Consider the following 11,146-nt stretch of genomic DNA (forward strand, 5'->3'; position numbering starts at 1 on the left):
GATGTAAAACTACCTCCTCGTGACTTTATTGTATAAAAAAAATCGACCAATCGTTGCGCATTTAGTGAATAGGACAACCCTTTATGGCGTTTATTTGTTTGAATATAAATACGATACTTAAATATCGCCGGCATGGAATGAAAAGAACTTAATATCAGTGCAGCGACGCCATGAAAGATAAAGATTTATGTAATATGGCGAACTGAATGATAGCTAACATACAATGTATATGAAATATATAAAAGATGTTGTAAAATATGACCCAAAACCGAAAAGCGTTTAAACGCTTTTCATTTCAATCGATCTGTGAAAAGCATAATATTACGATTTTTTTTTATACGTATTAAGGTATATTTTTTAACTATCTTTGCATAAATTTCTGTATGGTGCCCCAGATCATTCATGTTAGAAATTCAAATGTTATGTTTTTAGGCTTTTAAACCTCAGTGGAGCACCTTTAAACATAGCTAACATAAAATTTATAAAAAATATATTAAAAGGTAATTTTATGCCAGTCTGATGAAAAGAAAAGAGGACGTGAATGTGGACATTTTCGGTATATATTTCAAATGTTGAGCTCTTCAAAGTGATTACCCATTTTAAGATATATAATTTGAACCTGCTGGTAGATAATAAATAAGCATGTTGTTTATATGCAAAATAAATTACTTATTGATTGTAGGTTACAGCATTTAACGGTTTATTATCAATGGCCAACACATATTAAATTAGACAACCCTCGTAAACATGAAGTAGATATAAAACATATAAATTGTTTTATCAGTCTTATAAAAGTGAGAAAGGGTGAGAAAATTTTCAGTATATATTAAAAAAGTGTATTTCCTGTACTTCCGAGGGATTTCCAGATATTAAATCTGAACCTGTTGATAACTAATTAGTATGCAAATTATCTAGAAAATAAATTATTAATTGATTACTTATTAACATCATCCTAAATACTCAACCGAAAAAAAATACTTGGACTTGGATTTACCCCATCCTTGCTTTGCCTTGTACCCTGCCTTATTTACATTTGGTGTCATTTGGCTCCTTGCCTGGGGCTCTGTGTTGCTGGGTCTTGTTGGGGTTGCGTTCATTTATCGTGGCCTTTCGTTCATGACCTTTCTTTCATATTTTATTCATGGTAATAAAACGTAGCCAATTGCCAATTAGTTCATATTTTGACAATGTGTACAAATATGATAAACAAGATCAAAAAGGAAAGACGGCGTTGAATAAACGCAACTCCCACGCGACTCAGTAACAAGAACCAGCGCCAAGGAATCTAGGAGGACCCCAATCAAATAGAGAAAGGGCGCAAGTGAGAGCACGTACAAGCTTATCACTGTAATTGTAAATATGTTTAAACCTAATACTGTACGTTAAGGCTGACATACTGAACAGATGGAGTCTTAAAATAGAATTCATGAAATACATTCAATTTGCTTAACTCTATTGACTATTCTATGTTTTCTACACCACGGGGATATTCTCAAGGCAGATATGATTTTTTCCGCTTTACAATTTTAAAGGCAAAAGTAATTACTTTCAACCAATTTAATTGTCTTGTATCAATGTTAATATCACTTATGTCCAATGAAATGTTAAACATTATTTATACCTACATAAATTACTATATATTTAGGGTGCCTATCGTTCACCTTGAAATGACCCCCACTATAATGTAGGTTGCCTAACTTGACATTCTCGGATTGAGATAAAAACAAATCTTAACGCTCGCTTTATAAATGAAGCCTTGTTTGATGTAAAATGAAACCAAAGTCTTAAAACTGTCATACAAAAGAATTGAATTACTTATTATCTGACAATTAAAATATTTATAGTTAAGTGTTTGGTGTTATTTTGTAAATATTGGAGCATTATGAGTTAGTGTGTCATAGTTTGGGGACATTTCTGTAGAAAATGTGTCCGAGTTAAATCGTATACATTTACATGCACCATGCTTGAACTAGAGTGCAGGTATTTGTTACCCGCACTTCAGAGCATGCCCAGCAGGCACTCGACGTTGTTTCAACGTTGAAACAACGTTGAAATATGGTCGTGACGTTGTTCAACCAATATTCAACTATGGACGACCATACGGATATATTGCCAATTAATGTATATACAACGTTGATTCAACGTTGTTTATGGTCGAGGTTTTACATTTAGTTTAATCATTATATAAACTTTTATACCACTAATTTTGTGATATTATTCCTTTATTGAATTAGTCTGTAAGTGATTTTTGTCAGGAAAATTTGCGTTACAATCTTTTTCAGTTTATTCGAAAAATTTTAAACAAATAAAGTTGGAAATAATTTTTCACTTTCTATTAACGCTTTAAATATTAGTTAATATGTTTTGTTGTTTGTTGTTTCATTTTTTAGTTCTTTATGAATAATATTTATTAATAAATTGATATCAGTCAAAACCCCGTTATAAAATAACGCTGGTCGGGGGAAGTAATTGTTGCGGGTCTATGATTTTGTTTGTTTGTCTATGATTATCGTTCGTGCAAATGGTGGCGCTGTTTGGAAAATTTGAAAACAACACGATTGGCAATTTATTTGGATTTCGAAGGTATTACCGTTATGTTTTACTGTAGTTTACTGATTATTTTCTAAAATATTATAATTTATTCCTTAAATTCTACTTTAATTTACTTTATGAAATAAATGAGAGATTTTAACACATTATTGAGTTGATTTGACACGTTTTCGCGACCTAATTGAATGATTTGGGTTCGCATGAAGTTATTGATGTCATTGGCAATTTATGATTTTACAAATCTTGTCTTTCTTTAATTTATATTTCATATTATTAAACATATGTCTGTACTATATCCTATTTAAAATTTAATCAATTTTAAAATTGAAACCTATAAAGTAGTTCGGCCCACTTAATTTACGTCCCAAGACGATTCGTCAATATATATAACTATGTATATATTTTATTGATAGTATAATACAGTGTTAATTAGTTTGAAAAAAAATAAAAATACAGTATAGTGATTATTATTAAGTAAATTAACAAATTTGAGTGTTAAACTTTAAAGTTTAATAGTCGTAAATTTAATAATAAATCTATTTCTATTTTATTATATATTATTTTATATTTCTAGATCCTGGTTCTGGCTGAAATAGAGTATTGCAGCTGTAGCCTGTATACCATACATTCAACATGAAAGGGACTGTCAGGTTTGTTAAATTGAAATTTATTCTTATTAATTTATATATTTGAATTTCTTTACAATACAAAGTATAAATTTTTCAACTACTGGATATTTATCTTGTATTTAAATATATTTCTCTCGGAATATTCCTGTAACATTATTGATATAAAATTTACATGTTTGTTGGTTTCAGGATGCTGCATAAAATGGTCTTAGCTAGAGCCTAGAATGTTAATTTCTTGGGAATATGCTGCAAGGAACTGATGGGGAGCAGTTTTTCTTACTAATCAAAGGTGAGACTTTTTAATAGCTTCTTTTTAAAAAGATTTTGTTGTCTTGTATACAGTATTTGCAGTCAATATCAAACTTAGCTATGTTTCAATTTCTATACTGTTTTATGATGTAAATTTTTAGATAAAAGCATTTTAAGATAAAAAGAAATCACTAAGTTGAGTAATTATATGTATAATTTGAGATTGACCAAGTCACTTTTAACTACAAACTTCTTATTTTTATATGCAGAAGCAGTAAGAGACAGCCAAAGAAGTACTCGAACACTTGAAATACCCAGAAAGATCTAGAAAAAAAGATTGGAACAGATTTTAGCTTAATTGTTAAAACTATTAAAGTGAATTTTAGCTGCACTTGAACTGTATTTTTGAAATAAAATATCTGAAGTATTTGATATTGTCTTGATATTTAGTTAAACTTGGTTACTTTGCTTTATATCCAAAAATTAAAGTATGGTGGGTTTTCAACGTTGAAATGACATTGAAACTTCAACGTCGTGCCAACGTTGAAGCTGCAACGTTCAAAAGTGAAAGAACATCAAAACAATCTGCAATATGATTAATACTCAAGGGCTACGCCCCCCTCGTACAAATCAGATAGCCTCGTGTTTCGATGCTCTATCACGTATTTTCATTGAGCAAATTACTACGCGATAATTATTTAACATAAGATATTATTTTTGTTCTATTTAAAATGTGAACGGTTATTGGTGTAATTAGTTTCATGTTATTTGATCAAAAGATCATATGTTTTTGTAATTTAGCTGTGCTTGTATTTGATCAAGTGTCATTTTTCAGTAAACGTTATGAGGGCAATGAATGATTAATTATTATTGTCTTGAAAAACAAAACCTGACCTTTAATCATTGAAAAGTGTATCCAGTAATGAAAGCAAGGTGATAAAAAAGGCCGATAAATGACTGGTAATAAAAAGGCCGATAAATAAAGAACTATCGTGATAATGAATGAACAAGGGAGAATACATATGGCAGAGGTTAATAGACATCATAATAATTACCAGTATTATACTAAATTTAATCATGACACTTCATCTTTCATACATGGTTATATTTTAAAATATATTGATACTTTAAGTAAGGGAAACGGTAAAATATGTTGGATGAATTCAACATTTTTGTCGGAAGATGTACGTAGTCCTGGCTTTTATATCCTTAAAAAAACATAAAAGGTATATTGAACTATATCCAAATGATTTTATTGCCAAAAATATAACCTCTGGGGTGGGAGAACATTATCTTGTACATTTAGGTGTTACATCTTTATATACGAACATTCCACATACAGAGAAAGTATAAGCTTGTAGACATTGTGTGGTGTGGGGGTTTCTTAGAAAGGGCGACAACCAAGATTAGCGGCGATGTCTAAATGCCGTATTTCATAGTGAAATAGTGAAATATAAAATGTGCTATTTATTTAATTATTTTCCAGTAAATATCGAATTAAGCACGAAGTTTGTCATAATAATAGAAATAAAATAAATAAAAAGCCCTGATGGAAAAGACCTCATGATCTGATTTAGGCATTTTATGAGCAAAATTAAATTTAACGAAATATGTTATTTATTTAACTAATTTCTATATATATCGAATAAGGCACATATTTTGTTGTAGTACTTTAGTTTGTGTACTTATGTCACGACACACATTTTATGAACAAAATTATTGTCTAAACGATTTTTACTTTATGCCTATATAGATTGTCTCCGATAATATGGAACGCTTATTAAAAGAATCGTACTGGATTCATTTGTTTAACAACTTATCTCGTACGTATTTGTATGAATGCTAAAATTGTGTACATTGTATAGCTTTGCATAACATCTGTCAAGCATATTATTGGGCCGATATACATGTAGTGCTAGTGTTTGCTCTCATACAAATGTGTTCTTTTATAAATTTTGTACCGCATTTGCAGATCCATATTTTATGTATACTGTATTGTATATAGCTGAATTCATGAAAAAAATATTAAATTGAAATGATCTGTTTCCATTTGATAAATGTTTCATTTCTGCGTTACCGTCACGTTCCGTGTAGCGTATAGTTAAACGGACGTTACGTCATTTGTTATCCTATAACTTCATTTTCTTCTGAAGAAGATAGAATGTCGGTGGCTAAAGAAATGCTTTTGATTTTATTGGACTATTCGATATATAATTGCAATTGTCTTAGCATAATTTAGGCTAGATGTGACTCAGACTTCAAAATGTTTAAACAAAAAAATAAAGTTATTAACTATCTATAATGCTTAACAGTATCTTTTTCAAATTAAGATACACGTTTTTTAAATACACAAAGAAAAGATTATCTCCAGTTTACAGGTAACTATATTATGTATACATCGTGTCATTGAGAAAAATTGAAAGCTGTTTTAAGAAAAAACAAGTTGTTTTGTCCAGTATTGGAGAATACAGCGTTGTGAACAAACAATGTTAGACAAATTAGACAATTTCAGTCAGAATTTCAAAAATTTCGACAACAATAAATCTGCAATAAATAAAATTGAGCATAGTATACATTTCAGTCATTTATTATAAAAAAGTTTTGAAATAGAATACTAAACCGCTGCATTAATGTTTAAAGGGAGATTAAAACATGTCATAGAAGTAATTTGTGACAAATGTTATGCAATATGGCTGAAAGAGTTATCCGCCTAAACAGTAAAAACTTAGCTTAAAGTATTTTATTATCACTTACTTCAACACACGCTTTGTGAATGGTGGTACACTTTTTTCTCTCTAAAATCCTCAATAAAAGAATGAAGGGAAACGTTTATACAAGGAAATAAATATAATACACTTATAAACTTAAACTTATAAAATATATCAATGAATATTGAACATAAACGTGAAAGTAAGGTACATATTATAGTTTTAAAAAAGAATGCGAAAAACCAATGTATAAAAAAAAATAGAATTGAAAAAAGGCTGCATGTACAAATTAAGCGTAATACAATATTTGTTTTCAAACGTTCTGAACGATAAAACGATAAAACAATTTTATAATTTTTTTTAATATTTTCTTTCAGTAACATTTTTGTTATTATAACATGAATTGTGCGTGGTGTTGACAATGAATATGTAAACATGTATGAAAACCACTACTTGTGCTACGCATCTTATTACACATCTTCTGTTCCACTTGGAGTTTCAAAGCCGGTCAGGTATAGGAATACAAAGACTTCTCTCACGATTGAACACATTGATGTGACTAATGTATTAATATATCACCATAATGCAACTGACATAACTTATATCAAATTCGCTACTTTTCTTTTCTCTTGTCCTTTCTTCTGTATGATGTCTGCAGTGTCCTTGTTGGAAAATTGGACTCGTAATATGTCGCATAAATTAACAGTTTTAAGTAGCATGTGTTAAATATTAACTCTACAAATCAAAATACTTCGTGAAACAAATATTTAAAACAAATGACATATTTGACATATGACACAAATAGTATATCGTCAACTTAGTTTAAGTGTCTTTACTTGAAAGTATCTTATATCAAAAAATCGTGGTTAACATTAAACACCCCTTATATTTTTCACTGTAATGTATATTTTGCCATATATTTCAAAATGAAAATTGAAAGAGTAGAGTTGAGAAGAAACCTGGTAAAGACAATAATTATTTTATTCATCATTGACATACTAGGCATTTAAAATTATTTAAGAGATCTAATTGATCGTCCAAAATTACATTTAAGCTATAAATACAATAACATTTTGTCACACTAAAACATTTAAGCTGTTGTTTTTGTATTATCGTCTTACAGATCATTTTAAAGCATATTTTTCCTTGATTATAGTTAATGTTAAGTAATGAAACGGCAGAAACGTTGCGATTGGCTAACCGAGGCGGCCAATCAGAGGGAGTAACTGGAAAGGAAGGGTACATAGTGACCTTCATATTATTCTCGCTCTTCTTTGTATGTCATGGCATAAATCTGCTTCAGGGCGCTGGCCAACAAAAGACCACATATGCTTCTGGCTATGGTTGTTTAGTTGTTACAACCTGCAGTAAGGATAGCTTCTACTCAGATCTATTATGTCGATTTCTCCATCTTTAGCAGGAAGATGTTTGATGTTTAATCTAAACTTAATACATTCTCAAATCTACATGTTAGTGAAATTATTTTTGAAAACATTACTCAATCGTGAGTAAGAAAACAATGTATCTAGTTTTTTGTATTGTTAAGCTGTGTTAAAAATACAAAACACAGGTTTTGGGAAAGGACAAATCTGTTAACATGTCCAAACTATTGGGTGCATTAAAAGAGACAGATCGACCGACAAGCTGACTACGATATATATCCCTTACCATCGTTTGTGGGGGTATTATTAAGATTTTAATTCAACTTTTTATCTCTTCACTGGTCTCTGCATAACTGAAATATAGACATTTACCAACTGTCTGGCCCTTTTATAGTTTTTCCACGGTGTTTAACGATCATATTTTTTCAGTGTTCTGTCAAAGTCCACTTTTAAGGCAGGATTTATGGTATTCTGACATTTTCTTACTTTTTCTTACCTATTTCAGTCTAACCTTTGGGACTTGAAGATGAAGAATTTTAGAGAAGTTTCCGGTATTCTTATAACAATCTGGAAACAAAGTGATCACTCTGAAGCATTAATCACAACAAAATTATAAGAGAAGTGCAGACTCGGTTTGATTGAGTATGTACATGAGGGATAATGTAATGTGAAACTACCCTTACGCCCCCAGCACCGGCTTGAGCGGTACTAAATTCTAAACACTTAATAGTGCTGTTATCAATGATCACGGAGGCCAGAAAAATTATAACAACACTGAAGTGAAGAACGGGGCATTTTTACAGCTGTCGCACAACACTTGTCATCCGCCTTTGTGAAGCAGAAAACAAAGTGATCCCTCGGAAACATCAATCGCAACGAAATTATAAGATAACTGCAGACGCGGCTTGATTGGGTCTGTACATGAGGCATTATGTAATGTGCAACATTCCTCACGCCCCCCAGCACCGGCTTAAGCGGTATTCAATTCTCAACACTTAAGAGTGCTGGCATCAATGATCCCGAAAGACCAGAAAAATATAACAACACTGAAGTGAAGTATTGGGCAATTGTTTACAGCTGTCACACGGCACTTGACACCCGCCGTTGTGAAGCACAAAAATCTGGGCGCAAAGTGATCCCTCGGAAGCATTAATCACTACAAAATTACAAGAGAACTGCAGACTCGGTTTAATTTGGTCTGTACATGAGGTATAATATAAAGTGCAACATCCCTCACGCCCCCTAGCACCCGTTTGAGCGGTACTCAATTCTCAAAACTTAATCATCCCTATACTTCTCAGTTTCTTGATTCCATACATAAATCAAGGGTTTGACATGCTTGACATATCGAGGTTCTAATAGGGATCAAGATATATGGTCTAAGCTAATTTGAAGATATTAACATTTTGAAGGTTTTATTATCACAAGTATGATAATCCTTCAGATCTATTTCAATTACCGGATATGGTAAGTGATTGTTTTATATAAATAATCTTAACTTAAAAAACAATATAATTATTTAGAAGTCTTCAAATTCAGTGGTATGAATTATATAGAATTTCTGGACCCTGCAAAATGTTCGAATTTCAGTTTTTGAATTTCAGAAGTTCCGGATTTTTTAGGTTTTTTACTGCACTTACAAAGTAAAATATTTTTATAGGTATACTATATTGTAATATAATTTTTTGAGGATTTAAGCTGAAAAAAAGTGTTTCCAATAACTTTAAAGGCCATTTCACCTCCGATTGTGAGGTCTTACTAAACTCCTAAAAAATAATGAGACGACAGGAAAACAAAATCAGTACATTGTAGTTACAGTCAGGGAACTGTTTTCTCCTGAAATCTGAAATGCTAGCCTTCCATATTTGAGACTTAAAACTTATTGTAACAAATTTATATTCATTCCGATGAATAGACAAAACATAATTTAAAAAAGACCTAGTTTGTAGACAAACAAATTAAGATAATCGCTTGTTTCAGAGATCCTTATTTTATTTTAAGACAGAGATAGGACTTTATGGTTTGCTCATAGATGTTATCTATGTTTCTGGTTTGCTAAAAGATCAACTAGCTAAGACAAGGTCATGTTATTCGATGCTTAAACACGAACTATTAATGCAAATCTAAACAAAGTAGATCTATAAAACACAAATTCATCAGGTCCATGGAAAATGAGAAAATAAATGTTTAGGAATTATAAAACGTAATATTTTATAGTAATGATAAGACTTCGGACATTTCTTGCATTTTCATAATATCTTTATATTACTTTGTTTAAAAGAGAACGTTGCCTTATCTATCAATGCTAAAAAAATGTAAAAAAAACATCTTTACGTTTCTTGTTAGAGTGTAAGCTTCCGTACAGATTCCGACGTTTTGCTGGAATGTTTAACTTTTATTTTTTGTTCTTTTTCTTTCCAATACTGCGACAAAATATGTGCCATATTCGATATATATGGAAAATAATTAAATAAATAAATAACATATTTAGTTAAAATTTAATTTTGCTCATAAAACTGCCTAAATCAGATCACGAGGTATTATCCATCATTTGGGTTTATAACTCGCATGCAAACATGGCAACAAATTGCCAATATAAGAATATCAAATATCAATATATGTGGATTTAATGTCTTCAAATCACTGCAAGATTTTTGTTTTAACACATTCTGGTTGACATATGTAATCTGTATAATGACGCATCTGCGTGACAGAAAATCATCCGTGCCATGCTGTATTTATAAATAACGCTCGTCTGCTTTAATTGGAAAATTCGGATCCCATTACGCACGAATTTCAGTTAATTTCAGTTAAGTTCCGTTAAAGTAGGAATAAGACGAAGTTTAAACTTACAGTTTAATAATGAAAATGACATTTCCAAAATCATCAAAAATAGCGCTAGGAACTATATATTATGATAATGAACGTTATATTCTAAAAATGTAACACCTATGCAAGTTTACAGTTTATGAATGCTAATTAGTCAAATGACGAAAAGGTTGTTTTATAGCTGCTGCATTTTTTTTAATTTATTGAATATGTAATGCATCTGATTAATGATAATAATGAATAAAGGGAAAGTATATCGTTGTAAAGAGGATTCATATGACTGTTGATTTGTCTCCCCTAAATATGACGGCTTTCCGAAATGAGTTATGTTTACACAAACTAAATGTTCAATTTATCAAAGAGAAATAAATTCTGTTGAGTTGATTGATATAATTACAATATTAGTCTCTCTTGTCAATCCGTGTATTGCATATTTTCTTGTTTTATAGCCGTAACAAGATGTTTTGTTTAAATGGACAATATATAATGTGCCATATTTCAGTGTCTCACTTATTAATATTATAATAAATTAATTAATATTTAAATAACATGCTTTAAGGTATTTATGTGTCTGTGAACATCGAAATATCATAAAATAAACACAGCTACATGTCGCTACATTTACTCGTTGCTGGACCCACAATAACCCAATCTGTAAGTGACCTTTAGCGTCTTTTTCCGAGGTCACAGTACATTTTGTATATGTTTCTCCACATATGTTTTGACACATGTTGTAAACCTAAAATACTTAAATAATACTGTAATGATGATTATATGAGTTGTATCTTACCAACATTCA

The 11,146-nt window shown here is 30.6% G+C and overlaps 1 long non-coding RNA gene across 1 annotated transcript; it reads left to right on the forward strand.

The window, feature by feature from the left end:
* Positions 1-3,122: 3,122 nt before the first annotated feature.
* LOC132731957 (uncharacterized) lies at positions 3,123-3,877 on the forward strand. The gene is made up of 3 exons (XR_009625959.1): positions 3,123-3,200; positions 3,369-3,468; positions 3,698-3,877. It is a non-coding gene; the product is annotated as an uncharacterized LOC132731957 (long non-coding RNA).
* The last annotated feature ends 7,269 nt before the right edge of the window (positions 3,878-11,146 follow it).

The sequence above is a fragment of the Ruditapes philippinarum genome, unplaced genomic scaffold, assembly GCF_026571515.1.
Source record: "Ruditapes philippinarum isolate M1 unplaced genomic scaffold, ASM2657151v2 ctg3008_1_1_1_1, whole genome shotgun sequence".
NCBI lineage: Eukaryota > Metazoa > Mollusca > Bivalvia > Venerida > Veneridae > Ruditapes > Ruditapes philippinarum.